A 17,692-nucleotide genomic window follows, 5' to 3' on the forward strand; every position below is an offset into this window, starting at 1 on the left:
TATATAATTAGTTGTAAATTTTAAGAATAATGCTGAAGTGAGGGACATTGGTGCGCACAAAATAATAGATGCTTTCATCGAGATCTCACTTGTATCTCGATGAAAAGCATATATGATTCTAGCACTCATCCATGTTAGTTGATGTCCCCCCCCCCCCCCCCCCCCCAATGTTAGCCTATAGTGAAATATGATTAATTTTTGTTTTTATATAATTAGTTGTAAATTTTAAGAATAATGCTGAAGTGAGGGACATTGGTGCGCACAAAATAATAGATGCTTTCATCGAGATCTCACTTGTATCTCGATGAAAAGCATATATGATTCTAGCACTCATCCATGTTAGTTGATGTCCCCCCCCCCCCCCCCCCAATGTTAGCCTGTGCTCCATTTATTACGAATTATTTATATGAAATATGTACCAATAAGATTTTATTGCTTGTCCCTATAGAGATAATGCTATAAGTCAAGTTTTTTTACTTACAAGGAACATTTACAATATCAATATTTTTTTTCATAAGGTGAAGAATAATCCTAGGGTGACATTAGGATTTACTATGATTCTCACATTTATGACGTGGAGGAGTGCACACAACCATAGATGGTTTTTACTTGTATCTCAAGGAAACATGTCTATGACTATCACATAGTTGCAGAGAAAATCACATTGAAAAATAAAGTCCTCCCAAGATTTTACTAAGGTGAAATATGTCTAAAATGATGTTTAGGCGAAGTAATATGTAATTCCGGTTTTGTTTCCTCTAAGGAAAAGATGCCATTAGAAGCTTGGAACTTTGTTGGAACAAATTTTATCTCCATAATTGTTGTATTTAAAAATTAATAATGAATATCAGTTGGAAGAACTTGCCAAAGGCTTTCATTGAATAATTTTTTTCTTGCAAATTAATTTAAGGAAAGTTATAATCATTAAAAGTTCCTAAAGACAAATATATTTGTGAAAAATGCATTTTGTATCCTTTTGTTATATATCCACCAAAGGTTAGTTGAGATGGTATGCTCCCCAAGTCACACTTTTGAGTTGTTATATGCCCCTTCACATAAAATGGTATATTTAATTGATGTCATGTGCAGTTGGATGGTACGTGTGACCTGCCAAAGCTTTTAAAAAAAATATTCTTTTGTCATATTGCAACATAAAAAGTGTTGAATCAATGCAAGAAATATTGTCCATAGCTTATGTTGCCCCACAAACATCTCCCAACACATATTAATTAATAAAATTATATGTAACACATCAAAATACAATATAGACAATAAAAAAATCTGATATATATATAGATTGATAGGAGAGCGTTTGGAGGCCTTAAAGAGAGCCAAACATTGCCACAAAGAGCCAAATATGTGGTGCAAATAACTTAACCAAGAAGAGGCAAAATTTCTCTCTCCTACCGACAATGGAAAGTAGAACCAAACTTGCTGATTGGATCAACAAGTTGTTAGAGGACGGAATTCTATGAATTTTAAAACGAAAATTAAGTTATTTTTCAAGGGTGAATTTTACTTTAAAATTCGAATGCTTGTCAACCATCCAATTTCAACTCCTTGGATCAAACTCAAAAAATTCTTTTTTTTCTTTAATTTTAATTTTAATATGAGTTTGTCATTTAATCTAGAATCTTGTCACGTTAGATTGTCAATGCAATAATCCATGCAGGTACAATGACCCTTTTTAGGAGGATGTGCAGGCAAAGAGAGAAATCTTCTTTCTTATTACTTACATCATTTATACCACATGTTAAATTGCTGTTGGGTTGTGAGCAAATTCGCTTTCAGCATTGTGAGCAAAAAAATCACTCCATTGCATCAATTTAATCACTGCAATAGTGATACAAAATTAACCACCCTTCAATTTCTTTTTTGATCACCCTTCAAACAGCTTTCTCACTTATAGTAAAAAAAAAAAAACATAAATCAAATAGCTTCCTTGAAGAAAAAAATTTAATTATTAAAAAATAAAAGGGTATCTGTACCCACACCATATTTAATTTCATTGTTAAGTACACCTTTAAAAAATTTGGGGATGACATCTCGCTATGTATTAAAAAATCATCCATGACTTAATTTTAGGAAAATATCAGTCTCAAACTACATATGAGGATCTCCATCAAAGTAACGGTTGAGATGGGAGAATATTTCCTAGGGGTTCTTAAATGAATTTGATCTCTAAGAAATACATTCATATTCCAATGAAACTTGTGCATAAAAAAAACTTTTATTTTACAATCAGTATTCATGGCTGATCCACTTCTATTTTCAGTTTGTCTTTAAAATAGTCGTGCAAATAACGAAACCTTTTTGTGAAAAAAAAAGGTATCCATGATTTGGCGGTGCATAGATATCCATGATTTGTTTTCTTTGAAATACAAGTTAAAAATCAACGGTTGGACAGTCCAACTCAGTGTCGAACACAGTGTCCACTGCAGGAAATCCATCATTTTCCATCCATAAAAAACCCCACAAAACACAAGATAAAACTTTTCGAAAGAAAACCTTTATTAGAAAATGTTATTTTATTTAAGAAAAAAAACAATTCTTTACAGACATACAGAACCCTAGCATAAGCTGACTTTAAATTTTAAAAAAAATTGAGTAAGTGGCATGTATTTTGGATCAAGAGTTGAGGCACTCTATCAACGTTACGGTTGGGATGTTAGGGATTCCCAAGAATAATGTATCCCTAGGAAAATGTGTGTAAATTCTTAAGAAAGCCTCAATGGTCATGTTGACAAAGAACCTCAATATGACATTTTTGTCCTTGAAACATTCAATTTTAAGGTAGATGATGACTCATTTTGGCATTCCAATTAAGGTGGGGATGGTCATTTCAGTCCTAAACACCTTTTTGTTATATTCTTACTTGAGATAAAGGTAGATTTCATAAGTTGAGGACTTGGTGTTTATTCTCCGCCATTCTTTTTCAAGTGGATGCATAAAGAGATTAGTAATGGTAAATAAAACGAAACACAAGCACTCAGCCGACCTTGTTGTTTTCTTTTTTCTCTTTTTTGTTTCCTTCTACATATTCCTTGCCCCACCCTTACCCTTCCACACCTTTTGCACCCTCCTTTCCATCAATTATAGTACTTTTGAATTTTTTTTCAATTCATTTGCTTTTTGTTGGGGGTAAGAAATATGATAGTTTGTCCATCTATGACCCGTGTTATCTTGAAATACAAGTGGGAGAACTTTGTCGTCTCTTGACTCTTAACTCGATTGTGACAGAACAAAAACTATGTTAAGCTAATGAATCAATCGCATTGTTTTATATGTATTGAAAAAATTAGAGTGATTGATTAAGTAGAAAGAAAATTGTGGGAGAAGACTATGTTAAACCATTGAGTTTAGTCTCGTATGGGAAACTCATTGCCTTGTCTCTTCACTTATAAATTCTTGGGTCTCTTCATTCATTGCCCCTTGATTTTGAATTGGACCCTCAAATTTATCATAAAGAGAAAGTTAATAGAAAGAGACCCACCACACTAGAAAAGGTGCTCCATTAAATACAAAGTTACCTAATTTTGGATATTATTTTTAGTACTTAATTAGAGTGAAATCATAGACCATTGATCTTTAGGAAATATTGATCTTGCTTATCATTATCAACATTCTTAAGTATCCGAAGGGGTAGTGACGAATTTACAGTGGGGGAAATGGGGGCACTTACCCTCTCATCAGAACTTTTAAAACTTGATAAGGATTTATATGCTAATCCAACTAATAATAGAGGTGGAAAAATAATTTGTCGATCCTAGCTCTTCCCTTGCAAAGGGATCGTCGGTCCGACACTTTTGTTGGGTAAATGAATGTTAAGGTCTCGCCATTCAAATTTGAATTTACAAGATAAAAAAATAAGAAAAAATTGCATTCTTAGAAATAAAAATTCTATCATAAGACTCAATTCCAAGATTGACCTTGGCTTAAATAAAATTTAAGTATTTTTTTTTTAATTTTTTAATTTTTTAAGTTTTTAATTTTTTATTTTTATTTTGTGAAATTAACTGCTATACTTGTTTTCTTAGAAATTCTAGATTGATTTGATGGAATTGGAGAAAACTAGTCAAAGTCATGAAAGATGGCCCTGAAAACGATTAAGGTTCATTGCATATATTATATATTATATTAATTAAAATTCAAAACGTGGTGAAAAATTTGTGACGACCTTTTCAACGGTTCAGGTTGGTTTTTAAACAAGTGTTAGCCACCAAAGATCCAAACCACTGATGGTCATGATATCCACACTACACAAATCTCGATGATCATTTATAAATTGGATCTTAGGTTTAAACTGCTATATCTCCATGATCAAAGAGATCAGTTTGCTCTAATGTTGGAATACAATCACTGTGTTAACAATGATCTAGATGATTTTGATCGTGATCACAATGATCATGATCCAGATCATTACAATGACGATATCAATGATGATGATGATGATGGCACGATTACAATGACCGTGGTGATGATGATGATGATAATCATGATCTCGATGATCTTGATCATTATTATAAACATGATGATTATCATTAGGTAAATATTAACAAATAACCTATGTATTTGCACCTTCTATATCGTTAGTGGTATAAAGATAATTTCACTCGAAGTTACTTTATAAAAATTGCCTTTCGTGATTCTTTGGAATTGTGGTGAGCAACTAATCGACCTTGTAAATTCACAATCTTTCCAAACTGATTTTTTAAATCTGTTTCTTATAAATATCCATGATCAGGGTTTAGGTAATCATACTGAAGATAATCAATTGAATTCTACACATTTCAACATCGTATCACAGCTCACAAATTATTTGGATCTTAAAGCCCAAATCACGCCAACTGATTTCAATTCTTCCATGGGTTCAACAATATAGAATTGGCCTATCAATGGACCAGGCTGGCCCGGATTTGGGCCGGGCTTTTAAAGTCTTAAAAACTTGACCTGACCTTGTAGCCCCTGACCGCTCAAAAATTTTTTTTTTTTTTCGGGGAATGATCTAGAAACTCCTCTACATTTTTATGGATCTTTAAGATACCCGTGTTTTTAAACTGATGATGCTCCATTTGACGTTGACTTTCCTTCCTACCTAACAAAACATAACCTAACTCATTTTCAACCAAAAACCAAACACCCTTAAGTTTTCTTCTTAAAACCTTTCATTCTCAACATCTTTCATTAATTTTAGAGTCGAGATCCCAAACGTTGTCCCGTTTCTACAAATACGAACCATTTCTATGTGGCACAATTTGATTAGGAAATAAACACATTGGGCTGCATGAATGGCTTGATTAAGAGTCCAAAGTGTTTTAAAAACCAACTAAAGTATGCCACATACACACCTAACATATTTTATAGGAACGGGACATCGTATTGGATCCTGAGTCTTAATTTTAATCTATTTAGCCTCATCTTCAATCCATTGTTTTGAACCTAGTCTCAATCCCTTGAAAAAAATCCTAAATTTTTTTAATAAAAAAACATCACCATCTTTTATTTCAAAAGTCCTATCTTTGTTCTTTAGGTTTGATTGTTAAAATAGATTGATATTATCGTTGAAGATTAGGGTAAAAAGATTTACCCAAGAGGTTGAAGATGACTGGTTGTGAATTTTTAATTTCAAATTAAAGAAAAGAGTATTGAGGTCAATTTTACATTACCCTATGAGAGAAGACCAGGGTTAAGGGAGGTAAGTTGGTGTTTTAGTGAATCTTTTAGATATCCTATATTTTTAAGTTGATAATATTACCCCTTGACCTGGGTATTCTCTCATCAATTAGTGAGAAATAACCTAAATGCTCTTTTCTTCAATCTCTTTGAATTTTCTCCTCAAAACTAGTCATTTTCAATCTCTTCAATCTTACCAAGTAACTATAGTTTTGCTCCCCTACAAGAAAATCATGGTTCCGTTTCATAGTACATTGAGGATCATTTTTTCTTTTCTTTCTATTTTAGAATCGCTTGGAGTGCAGGTTCTTCTATGTAGGCTTGGGAAAGTTTTTTTTTTTTTTTTTCCAGCTACACACATGATCAACAAGGAAAGATGCTTTACTTCCTTTAAAAAAGGACTCTTAACTTTAGTTTGTTCTTTCCTCTAGACTTCATGCCTCCTCTGACATAACCCAACCCCCCCCCCCCCCCCCCGACGTGGCATGTTCTAGAACCATAGATTTCCTCAGGATACACAAATGTACATCCTGATAAATATGTGCAATTGAGTATCCTGGGGAAAAGATCTATGGGTCTTGTACATGCCATGTTCGAGAGCGTATATGGGAGCGTATGTCTGAGGGAGACGTCAGAAAATCATTATTCTTTTTTTTTTTAAATCTGAAAAAGGGTTTGTGTTGCTTCTTCTTATGTTGAGATGGAGTCCAAATATTGTTGGAGAAAATTTATTTCTATGGAGAAGGGTTTGTGTTAATTGCTCCTCTAAAAATTAACATATAGGCCATTTGCAAAAAGATCTAGATCTGGAAAACATGAAAAGGACTTGTGTTTCACTCTTCAAACATTTACAAAGCTTTGGCCCAAATTATAATCTCAACATTACAAAAAATTACAACACTTTGTTCAAACAATTTTTGTAGTTGTTTACAATTATGATTTGGCCCATATAAAATCTGACACCCAAAAACTAGAAAATCGAACAAAAAAATGAGAGAGCTTTGATTCACACCCTAACTTTTACTTATTATCAATGATTCACTTATTTTATTTATTTTCAATTGGGGTGTAATAAGTAAAAGTTGGGATGCCAATAGTAGTTCTCTAAAAAAATAAGTCGTTGGATGAGATTAAGTAGTGTCAATATAAACTTTCTCACTCTTTTTTGTTTAGATTATTATTTGTTAGATTTAGGATTTTATATGAGCCTAATCATAATTGTAATAACTTGAAACGTAATGTTTAAATGGTTTGTTTAAATATTTAATTAGGGTGTGATAAAGAATAAGAGCTATATTGGCACCCCTACCTCTACTTATTACAATCCAATTTTTTTTAATATTTATCAAACCCCAATTAAAGACTATAACACACTCTTCAAGCATTGCAAAGGTTTGGTTAAAATTATAGTCGTAACATTATCAAACACACTCGTTCAAACAATTTCAGTAGTTGTTTGCAATTATAATTAGACTCATATGATATCCTAAATCCAAAATATAAAAATCTAGCAAAAAAAAGAAGAGAGCTTCTATTGCCACCCAACCTTTTACTTATTCTCAAACATTCACTTATTTTCTTTATTTTTAATTATGGTGTGATAAGTAAAAGTTAGGGTGCCAATAGTAACTTTCTTTTTCTATTGTGTCTAGTTTGATAGGCCTTTACAATTGGGCCAAATGGGTCCAACGCTTTTTTTACGAGTTTAATAGGCTTTGTAACTTCTTAGAGCCTCTGCCCATTCCTTGAATACGAGCACAATACCAAGTTACTTGGTTCTTGGGCCACGGGTTTGTGGGTTGTTATTTGAGTATTGATGGCCCAATCAAATTGCAAGTTGAAAGTTGAAACAGAGTCCAACTGGTGTCCGATTGTTTCGTATTTTCCAAATACTATTCATAGTGGGAGTAGAAGTAGTGTTACTGTTAATCAATTATTCTGGAATACGACTAGGACTTCTTGCTTTGTTAATTTGTTCTATAAATATAAGACATATATGGGTTACTACTATACGTACTAGACAGAGAGAGAGAGAGAGAGAGAGAAAGAGAAGAGAGATGATGAATCGTTCGAACTGTGCTTCAGATCGTTTAGAGTCCCTGCAGAACTCCTCCATTAATGAAAACAAGCTCAAGAACATCTACGAATCGGCGAAATCAGATGCCCAGTTTCTGCAGACAGTCATCATGAACAAGAACAATGAGAGCTCTTCTTCTTCTTCTTCTACTATTACTACTGATGATAGTGCTTGTTGTGAAACAGATAAGAGACGCGCTTCCAGGCAAATAGTGATAAGAAGCTATCATTTCAGCTTTAATAAGAAGAATAAGAAGAAGCTGTGGCCTAAGATAAAATCCCAAGGAAGATCTGTTTTTGAAAGTTGTTTTTCTTGCATGATTAAATTAGATGTTCATGACCCTTAGTGAACATGGAATTTGTGGTTTTGGTTGTTTGAGAAGATTATTTTCTTCTTATTTAATTAATTCTTTTTCTTGGATTAATTAGAGTAGTGTCTTTGGAGTTTCTTTTTGTATTTTTCTTTTTTTAAATAATGATGGAAAAAAAATTATACAATCATCGCTAAATTTATAAGTCTACAAGAGACCTGAGTTCAAATCCCACCAGCACCGAGAGTTATTGAACTCATTAAAAACAGACTTACCAATAAAACAAAAGAATAGAAAGTAAAATCCAAAAGAGGCCGGAGAGGATCTCACAACGTGAAAAAAGCCCATATTAGATGGCTTAAGCCCATTGAATTTCATAAAACTCGACAGACCAAACCATCAAATTTCTTTATTCACAGGCTGAAATTGTTAAATTAATTTAGGGTGGGTGAAATTCGACGTCTATAAGCCGTCGAATCTGGGTAACATCAAAACCCTAAAGGGGAACTTCAAAACCCTAAAGAATAGATTAAAAATTATTAAGTCGACTCAAAACTCTGTCGAGAAAAAAAAATAAAAACTTTATGGAAACAATTCTAAGTTCTCAGCAAAGCACCGAGTCAACTCGAAAAAGCACCGAGTCAAATAAAAAATTAGATGGAGTTACTTGGTTGCACTTAATATTTTTTGGAGAACAAAAAATAAATATCTTATTTATTTTAAATATTAAAGACTTTTTTATAAATATGTGTAAATTTGATATATTTGTCTACCACTCGTCCAAGTTTTGGGCTTGACTCGCTCAATGTACATTGAGCCAAGTTTTAAAACTATGCCCTACAGTACTCGACATGGTAAAAACGGCAAAATATAATAAAAACAATCTCTAATTGGGCTAAAGGCCTTGACAAAGAAAAAAATTACACTCAAAATATCTCTAAATTTACCAAACGAAATTTACTAGAAATAATTTCTTTTCGTGATCATAAATTTTCCCAAGGTGTTCGTCCACACAAATCCAACTACTAATAGCCATTTTTAAACTCGAAGTAAAGAATAAATTACCATTGATTGATGTTTATTCCCCATTCCCCATAGGATTCTAGCATCTTAACGATTATCTGCTTTTGATCCATCCACCAGCCTGTTTACAGACCCTATGACTGATCGGGCTGATTTTCGGTGTAGGATGGGCCAGACATTCATGGCTTATTGGGCTTGAAACAAATCCTATGACTGATCGGGCTCATTTTTGGTGTAGGATGGGCCATACATTCATGGCTTATTGGACTTGAAACAAAGGAGACCATATTGGGCCGGAAGAGACGGGGTTTAGTTTTGAACCTCTTATAAAATATGATTGAAAAACCAAACTTGGGCTATAATTAACACATTACTAAGCTTAGGATTTTCTTCAGACTTGGAACATGTTGAAAGTGAGGAATTAGATCTGAGACGAGTTCTAAAACTATGACAATGGAGGAGACCACATCATTATTCTAAAAGGCTTTCTGAATAGTAAATCAATATACTCCCAAGGATGCAGTTTTTCTTGGATGAATAAGTTGGACTTGAACCCATGGGTCCAAAATTGTGCAACATGACGAACAACTCTGAGATATAGGTAGAAACTTAAATGTGAATTTGTTTTGAGTTTTTAGTGTTTTTCCCTTCTCAAAATTATGGGTGATTGTATTGGGCCCCCATCCATTTGAAATAAGAGTTTCACCTCCTCTCTTGTAAAAAGAAATAAATAACTTTGTATGTAATTTTTTAACATTGTTAGTATATTTCTTATAAGAAACTCAGCAAAAACTTCATTGTTTAGAAGGTTTTTTAGTTGGAGAGTGACAAGGATAGGTAGAAAAGTTAAAAGTAACGGTCATAATTATTTTTGGAAAATGCTGAAATGACAAAAAGAATTTACTGCGGTTCTCACAAGTCTGACGTGGGATGTGCACATAACCATAGATGTGTTTTCTCGCGATACGAGTAAAAATCATCTACGGTTATGTATGCATGTTCACATCAGAATTGTGAGAATCACAGTAAATCCTGTGTCACCCCAGCACGACTCTAATCTTTTATTTGCAATGTAGTCAGTTTCTCCATTTTCTTTAAGAGTCGCAATAAACTGACTTGAAAAATAGGACTTAATACGCTCATAAAAACCCAAATTTGTTTTCGCCTTGCACAAAAGTTTGTATTTTGGCACATTAACCATGTTTATAGCTCTTTTAGTCAACTTAATCATCCATGCACAATCAACTTGTTTAGTGACTTTCTACTCATTAGATTTAACCATTTTTTATGAATAATTTTTCCTGGGGCAGTCGGCCAAAATAAGTACAACACTGCAAGGCAAAGCGATTTAAGCCCACTAATAATCGGTAGATGTATTCTCATCTTCTTAAGGTTTATTATTAACTGAAAAGAAAAAAAACAATGTTTTTGAACCACTTTCAAGGATCCAACCTTTTTTGCTTTTGTTACACCCACGCCCAATGACTGATTAATCTCCTAATGCTGGTAATAATAATCCTTTTTTAAATTATTATTTCTGCCAAAGTTAGTGGATTCTTAGGCCATTTAATTGTCCAATAGTCTTGGCTTAGTTTCCCTATGCCTACCGACACAAACATCCTCTTTAGGGTTAAGGGAGTAGAAGATGAAAGACAATATATAAAATTGGAAGGGAGATAGAAGAAAAAAGGCAATAAATAAATGAACCATGAACTTGAAATCAAACTAAGCAAACCAACCAATCAGATAACATATATACCCATTCCTTTGGGCCTTCCATGGCCGAATGGGGTAGCTCTATTATTGGACATAGAAAGATCTTCTAGGTCAAAAGAATGCCCATTCAACACTACATATTATGAAAATATTATATGTATCACTGTGTATATTTTAACCCATATTTATTGTCTATAAAAGGGGAACCTTAAAGTTTCCCAATAGACAGTTAGATGGAGAAAAGAGAGGGTGAACCAAGCAAAAGATGAGATAGACGTTAACATTTCGAGAAACAAGTTGCAGGATCAGCCCAAACAAAAAGGCCCATACAAAACTTGCTGTACTCATAATTAATTCCCACGTTCAAAGGCTGCAATTACTCTACTCTTTTCTACTGGGCCCCCATCCCTCTCATCTCAACCTCAACATAACTCACCCTTGATTAAAAATCTACCCTCCATACGCCAAACCAAACAGCCTGTCACATCTATTCTTCCTACACGTGTCTCACTACAGTCATCCTACATCCCTTTGGACCACAAGTCCCACGTGGCCATGACCATCCCTGCCGGCTATGACACGTGGACCTCTAATAGTAGTAGAGGACCACTTCATGTAGATAGAGTCCACCTTCAGCTCTCCCCCACTTATTTCAAAAGTGTTATCCTTCAATAATTGCATCATGCGTCATCCACACACAGGGGCTAATGCTAAAAGCTATGGGTCATTGCTACTCAATTTTATAAATTTTAATTCAATTTTTTTTTTCTAATTTAATCTTTATTTGAAAAATTAAAAATTAATACAATTGTTGGTCCTTTAACTGATTAGAACTCCTTTTACTCTATACTTCTTCTTAAAGACAACACTAGAACTCTTGAGTTACCTATGATTCCTACCCAAAATAATAAATAAAAAAAAAATCTCACGCAATCAACTTAGTTGGTAATTAGATGAAATTTACTTTCAATCATTATTTATTTATAAATTTGAGATCTTTAATTATAATACATACATGCTAGTTTGACCGTGTCAATTACAGAAAGTTTACACTTGACAATGTTAAAGTCTTTTCTCGTGAAGATCACAAAATGTCAGATCGCATACACTCTCGATCAGTGTGATCTTTGCTTGACCACTATGTTATCAACTTATAAAATATGGGTGGAATGACCTTAACTAATCATTTTGTGTGTTTTGAATATATTTAAATCATTTTCGTTTAATTATTCTTACATTTTTATGAATGTATTTATTTTTAATTTTTTTTATTTATAATCTTCAAATTTATCAATCTCAACAATATTATCACTATTTAAAAAAGATTAAAATAATAAAATAAATACAAAAATAATCTAGAATTAGAAACCATGTCCGGAAAATGTTGGTTCACTTTTAAGGTACCCTCTCACAAAGGAAAACGACTAGTTGAGAAGGATGTGATCGTTGGGTTCCATAATCCCAAGCCCACCAAGTGAAAAAGAAAGGCAATGCATTAAAGGATATGGAATTTCAATGAGGATGCTAAAGATTGCTTTGCCTAGTGGGTAGGTAAGAGTACATAAGTTTTTAATATTTTAAATGAATTTTAAAGATTTTTGTTTTATTTAATCTAAAATATATATATGCTTGTCTTCTTGTATTAATGGGGTAGTCTTAGAAAAATAATCATAGAAGGTGATGTGTCACACCAAACCAAACTGACCCATATGAAAGGGTTTCTTTTAGAGAAACTCTTTCCTTACTACTATAGTGAGGAAAAAGGCGTTACTAAATCTCATCCATCAGCAAAAGGCTTGGAGATACATAAAATAAGACCTCGAGATTTGTTAGTTAGAGTTTTTTTTTTTCCTTATTATTATGCTTAGGCTAGTCAAACTTTTTCTTTTATCGTTCTCTAGTACGAATTAATGGGTCTTACTTCTAAATACACTCAATCTTAGATGATTGTTTGACATGATTGGGACCTTTGAACGGGACAAAATCAAGATTATAGTATAGAGTCCTACAAAATATAGATATTATTTGGATAAGTTTCAACTTTCCAAGCCAATAGAAGAGGAATCTTAATCAAATTGACGTGGGTTTGGTAGGGAATGAGACTCACGAGGAGGCTTAAAAACTAATTAAAATATGATATCTTAGGCTGCTAAGTTTCATATTTAGTATCTAAATCCTTACACCACTTTATTTATGTTAAAGATTGTTGGTTAAAGTGTACCATCATTAGGTGAGGGGTACCTCTCTTACTATACATGAATAAATGAATTAGTAAGTGTCAGTGATTTTAAGGTTTATAGTAAGTTAATATTTATGTAAACTTTGGATTAGTAGTATAATTATTTTAAAAAAATCATTTAATTTTTTTTAAAAATATATAAGTATTTTAATATAAAAATACTTTTATTTTCTACAAATATTAATTAACGTGAATTTACATCAACAATGAATATAAAAAAAATAATAAGTGTTGCCTCATGTAATTAAGGCGATAAAATTCACAAATATATAGGGTGGGTATTTATGATTATTTGGTCGTGATATTGTACATTGCAGGGGAATGTTGGTGTCAGCCACCTCATATTTAAATGCTGCCACGTCTTATTTTATTTTGCACACAAGGTTCACAAGAAAAGTCTAACATAGGTTGGAGGAAACTGAAGGTTATTTGAGGCTTATTATAATAACCTAACAGGTTAGGGGAAGGACGTGTTTCTATTATTTAATTTATTAAATAAAAACAAATGAGTAGATTAATTGCTATATTATTTTTATATTTATCGCTGTCTAAAGGCAGCTTTGGATTATCTAATTAAAAATAGGGAAAATTACTTAGAGGACCCTCGTGGACGGATTTCTTTTTAAATAGCCCATAAGTTTTGTACAGTAGTTTGACAGGACATCTAGTATTGAACTCGATGCTTTTTAATTACTATCGAGTTCACCACTATTTATTGTCAAGTTCACCATTTTTTATTTTTTATTGAACTCGATGCTTTTTAATTACTATCGAGTTCACCACTTTTTAAATAAAAAATGGTGAACTTGACACTAGTAAAATTCACTTATTTTCAATTTTCGAGTTTTTTCGACTAAAATACATTGAAAGATCGATTAAAAACTTGAGATAATGACTTGTTTAAATGATTTCAACCCAAAAGAATCATTCTTGATCGATTTTCATCCAAAAATTATGAGAGAAAAAAAAAAGTTAAAAAACCCTAATTTTTTACGTACATATTCAAAATATTTTAAAAAATCATTGAAATTCACTTCTTCTTTCTTAAATCAAAAAAGAGATTTAAGACAAGAAATGGATTACATAATTTTAATTCAAAATTCAAAAATAAAATTTAATATCTTTTATTTCTTTTTTTATTTAAATATAATATTTTAAAGAATATTGATTTCCTAACTAAAAAGTCCTCACTCTTTCAATACTCTCAACTGATGTATTATGGACATGATACCATAAACCTATTTTCTCAAGATACACAATTGTTTTTTTTATGAGGATTTGCAGTTGTGTATCCCAAAGAAACAAATCTATGATTCTTTGTCTATGCCTCGTCAACTGTCGAGTGAAGACTTTGTAGTTGTAATATCAAAATTTTATTTTAAATATATAAAAAATACTGAAATGATAAAATGTATTTACTGCGATTCTCACAAATCTGACATAAGATGTGTACATAATCATAAATATATTTTCTCGTGATACAAGTAAAAATTATCTACGATTATTTATGCATATCCACATAAGAATTGTGAGAATCATAGTAAATCCTATATCACCCTAGCAGGACTCTAAATATATTTATTGGAGAAGCTTTCTACGCACCGACTAGGGTACAAAGGCGCCGGAAAATGAAAATTAAAAAACCAAGATTAAGATAAGATAACGACCATCTCCTTTAGAATGTCAGATTACACAGTTGTATTGATCATTGTGTGTCACTTTTCCCATTCTCTTTTTTTCTTATATTATTATTAATTATTGATGAATTTCTCAACGGTCGAATTTTCCTTTTACTTTTAGCGTGATCCACTGTCGACCTCAGGTTGACAGCATCTTTTCATTTTTTTTCGCTTTTATTTCTTCTCTCTCCCTCTATCACTTCTTCTATAAGGGACGAGAGACGGCGAACCTGATGTTTGACGCTTTCTTGTACTATCATTTCTGTGTCATATTTTATCAATGATTTTATACTTTTATGAGTGCTGATATTCAAACTAGAAAGTCTTCACCCTTCCATACTCTGCTGACGTGTTACGGACACGAAACCATACATCTGTTGTCTTAGAATACACAAATACACTTTTTTTTTTTTTTTTTTATGTGGAGATTTACATTTGTGTATCTTGAGAAAACAAATCTACGATTCCATGTTCATAATACGTAAGTTGAGTATTGATGGAATGAATATTTTCTAATAAGAATATCATTATTCTATTTTTATTTTTGTTAATGCCGATAAATTAAGAAAAGTTATTTGGAATTTTTTTTTATTTGAAAGATTTACAAGGCAGAGCAATCTGTTGCAACTTTATTACGAAAACTCCCTTACTTTTTCAAATTGTTTATTTGAACTGAATCAAGTTACTATGACTAATTTAGTAAGATTTCAAATCTTATTAAGGGTCATTCGGCCAATAAGGATTAGCAACCCAACAACACAGACTTGGTAACATACTTAATAAAGTGAGGTTTGGTGGGTAACAAATTTCATAAAGTTAGGTTCCCTTTGTGTTGTCAGAACTCCAAGGGAGTTTTCGCAATAAAAATGCAACAATTAGGTTTGTTGTGTAAATCTCTATTTTTATTTTAAATGGTTTTAAAGTCTAAAATAACAAATTTTCCAACACAAAAAATATTCCTTGGAATTATAGAGTTTTCCTAAGAACCATTACTTAAGGCATCCCTGAATTTTTTTTTTCCGATCTCAATAACCTTGGGTCATGGCTGTTTTATCAAGATTCATTATAACAAGGTCGAATTGTGAACTAGTACAAAGTTAATCAATTCATTTTTCGGTTTGAACAACACTTGTAGAGTGGAGCAAGGAACCCCTCTTCCAATTGATGTTATAATGCCCTCCACTCTTTATGAATATTCAAGTTACCTCCCTCTTTTTTCAATCTCATGATACCCCCTCTGCCAAATCAGTCATCTATAATAGATTAACGAGTTGTTCTGGATGATTTCCTTCGACATTATGCTGACATGGTAGGGTGTAGATTATAATAGATTTTTTTTTTCTTAAGATACATGGCAAGAAATCTATGGTTCCTAGCACCCTACCATGTCAACACAATATTGAAGGAAGTCAGATCAACATTTTCCTAAATTAATAATCCGACAAAAATGACATCATCTTTAAGCCTTGATTTTTCATCTTCAACCTTTGAATTTTCATTTTTAAAATCAACTAGTCATCTTCAATCGTAAGATACTATTTACTTCATCTTTCAAAACTCAAAAGCAAGACAGGATTATATCTACTTATTATTACGATTCAATTTCATGCTAGAGTAGCAAACCACCCAAATTTGAACTAAGCCAACCAACGAATTGTAGAGAAATCGATCCAAAAAATATATTATGAAAATCAATAAAGATATAATGATTCCCTCAAGATTGAGGTATATCCACAAGTCCACACCAATTCCATTGTGAAGAGAAAACTTTCTATGACAAATTGCACCCTTTCACGAAATAAAGAGATATACATACCCTAAATAAACAAAACTAAAGTTTTACATAATAGTAGTGAATGTACAGAAAATACCCTTACACAAATTTGGTTCAGGAGTTTCGCCTCCATACCCCCGCCTTTCAAGCAAAGAGGTCGTTGGCCCCCTAGCGAGCTCAACCGATAAAAAAATCATGGGATGATTAATAATGCTCTTTTCAAATAAATATCATCAAACTCCACAAAATATGATAGGATAGATCAAAATACAGTCATCTTCAATTATTGAGCAGTTACATTTTTTTATTATTGAAATTTATAGTATTCCTTGTTTAAGGTGGATATTTTTCATCTATTTGAGACTTCTTAAGGAAGAAAGGGCGAAATGACCTAAGAGTGTCTTGAATGACATAGAGATCATATTGTTATAATTTATGTGCTACACGCATATTGAATTAAATTTTTTAAGGACACTGAAAACATAGTCATTATTCTTTGCACCGAATCATGCCAAAAGCGCTTGTATATTGCATTTCTCTCTCTTTATATGTGTTCTATTTTGATCATCGTGGTGGTTGATTACAAGTGTCAATTGGACAGTCCTAAATGAATTAGAACCAGAATCATTCAATTTTATCATTTACGGCTCTCAAATAATTGGAATTGAAATTATAAAAAATGTTCTCCTTAAATAATTTTAATTCTAGATTTCAATCGGTTCTAATACACAATCAATTAGATTTCAAGAGGCTCGATTCTAATCTAATCTAATAAAATGGATTCCAAAATTAGGGTTCTAAGTGCGGATTCAGGTTTGGCCCTCGTTTATTTAAACGAGGACCCATCGACACCCCTACAACTTGATCCATAATGTGTAATTGAACCTGAGTGTTGCGGTGAATCTGACGCATGAAGGGCACACATTTTTTAGACAAAATTTTCTCTTAATTTCTAGAGTAATATCCATTAATTTATTAACAGTTTCAATACAAAATCATCAGGTTCAATTGTATTTCAATAAGTAAATTTTACCCCATGAAACCTTAATCTTTACGGAACCAGTCCAAGTGGATGGAAATGAACTCCTTTGGCCCTCAGCAGATCTGGGAACTATAATTAGGAAGGTAAAATCAAGTCCATCGAATAGAAATCCCGCTTTTCGCCGTACTGAAATCAGTTTTTTCGGAAAAGATTTCTAAT

Source organism: Akebia trifoliata, chromosome 2 (genome assembly GCF_017979445.1).
Source record: "Akebia trifoliata isolate Shusen 1 chromosome 2, ASM1797944v1, whole genome shotgun sequence".
NCBI lineage: Eukaryota > Viridiplantae > Streptophyta > Magnoliopsida > Ranunculales > Lardizabalaceae > Akebia > Akebia trifoliata.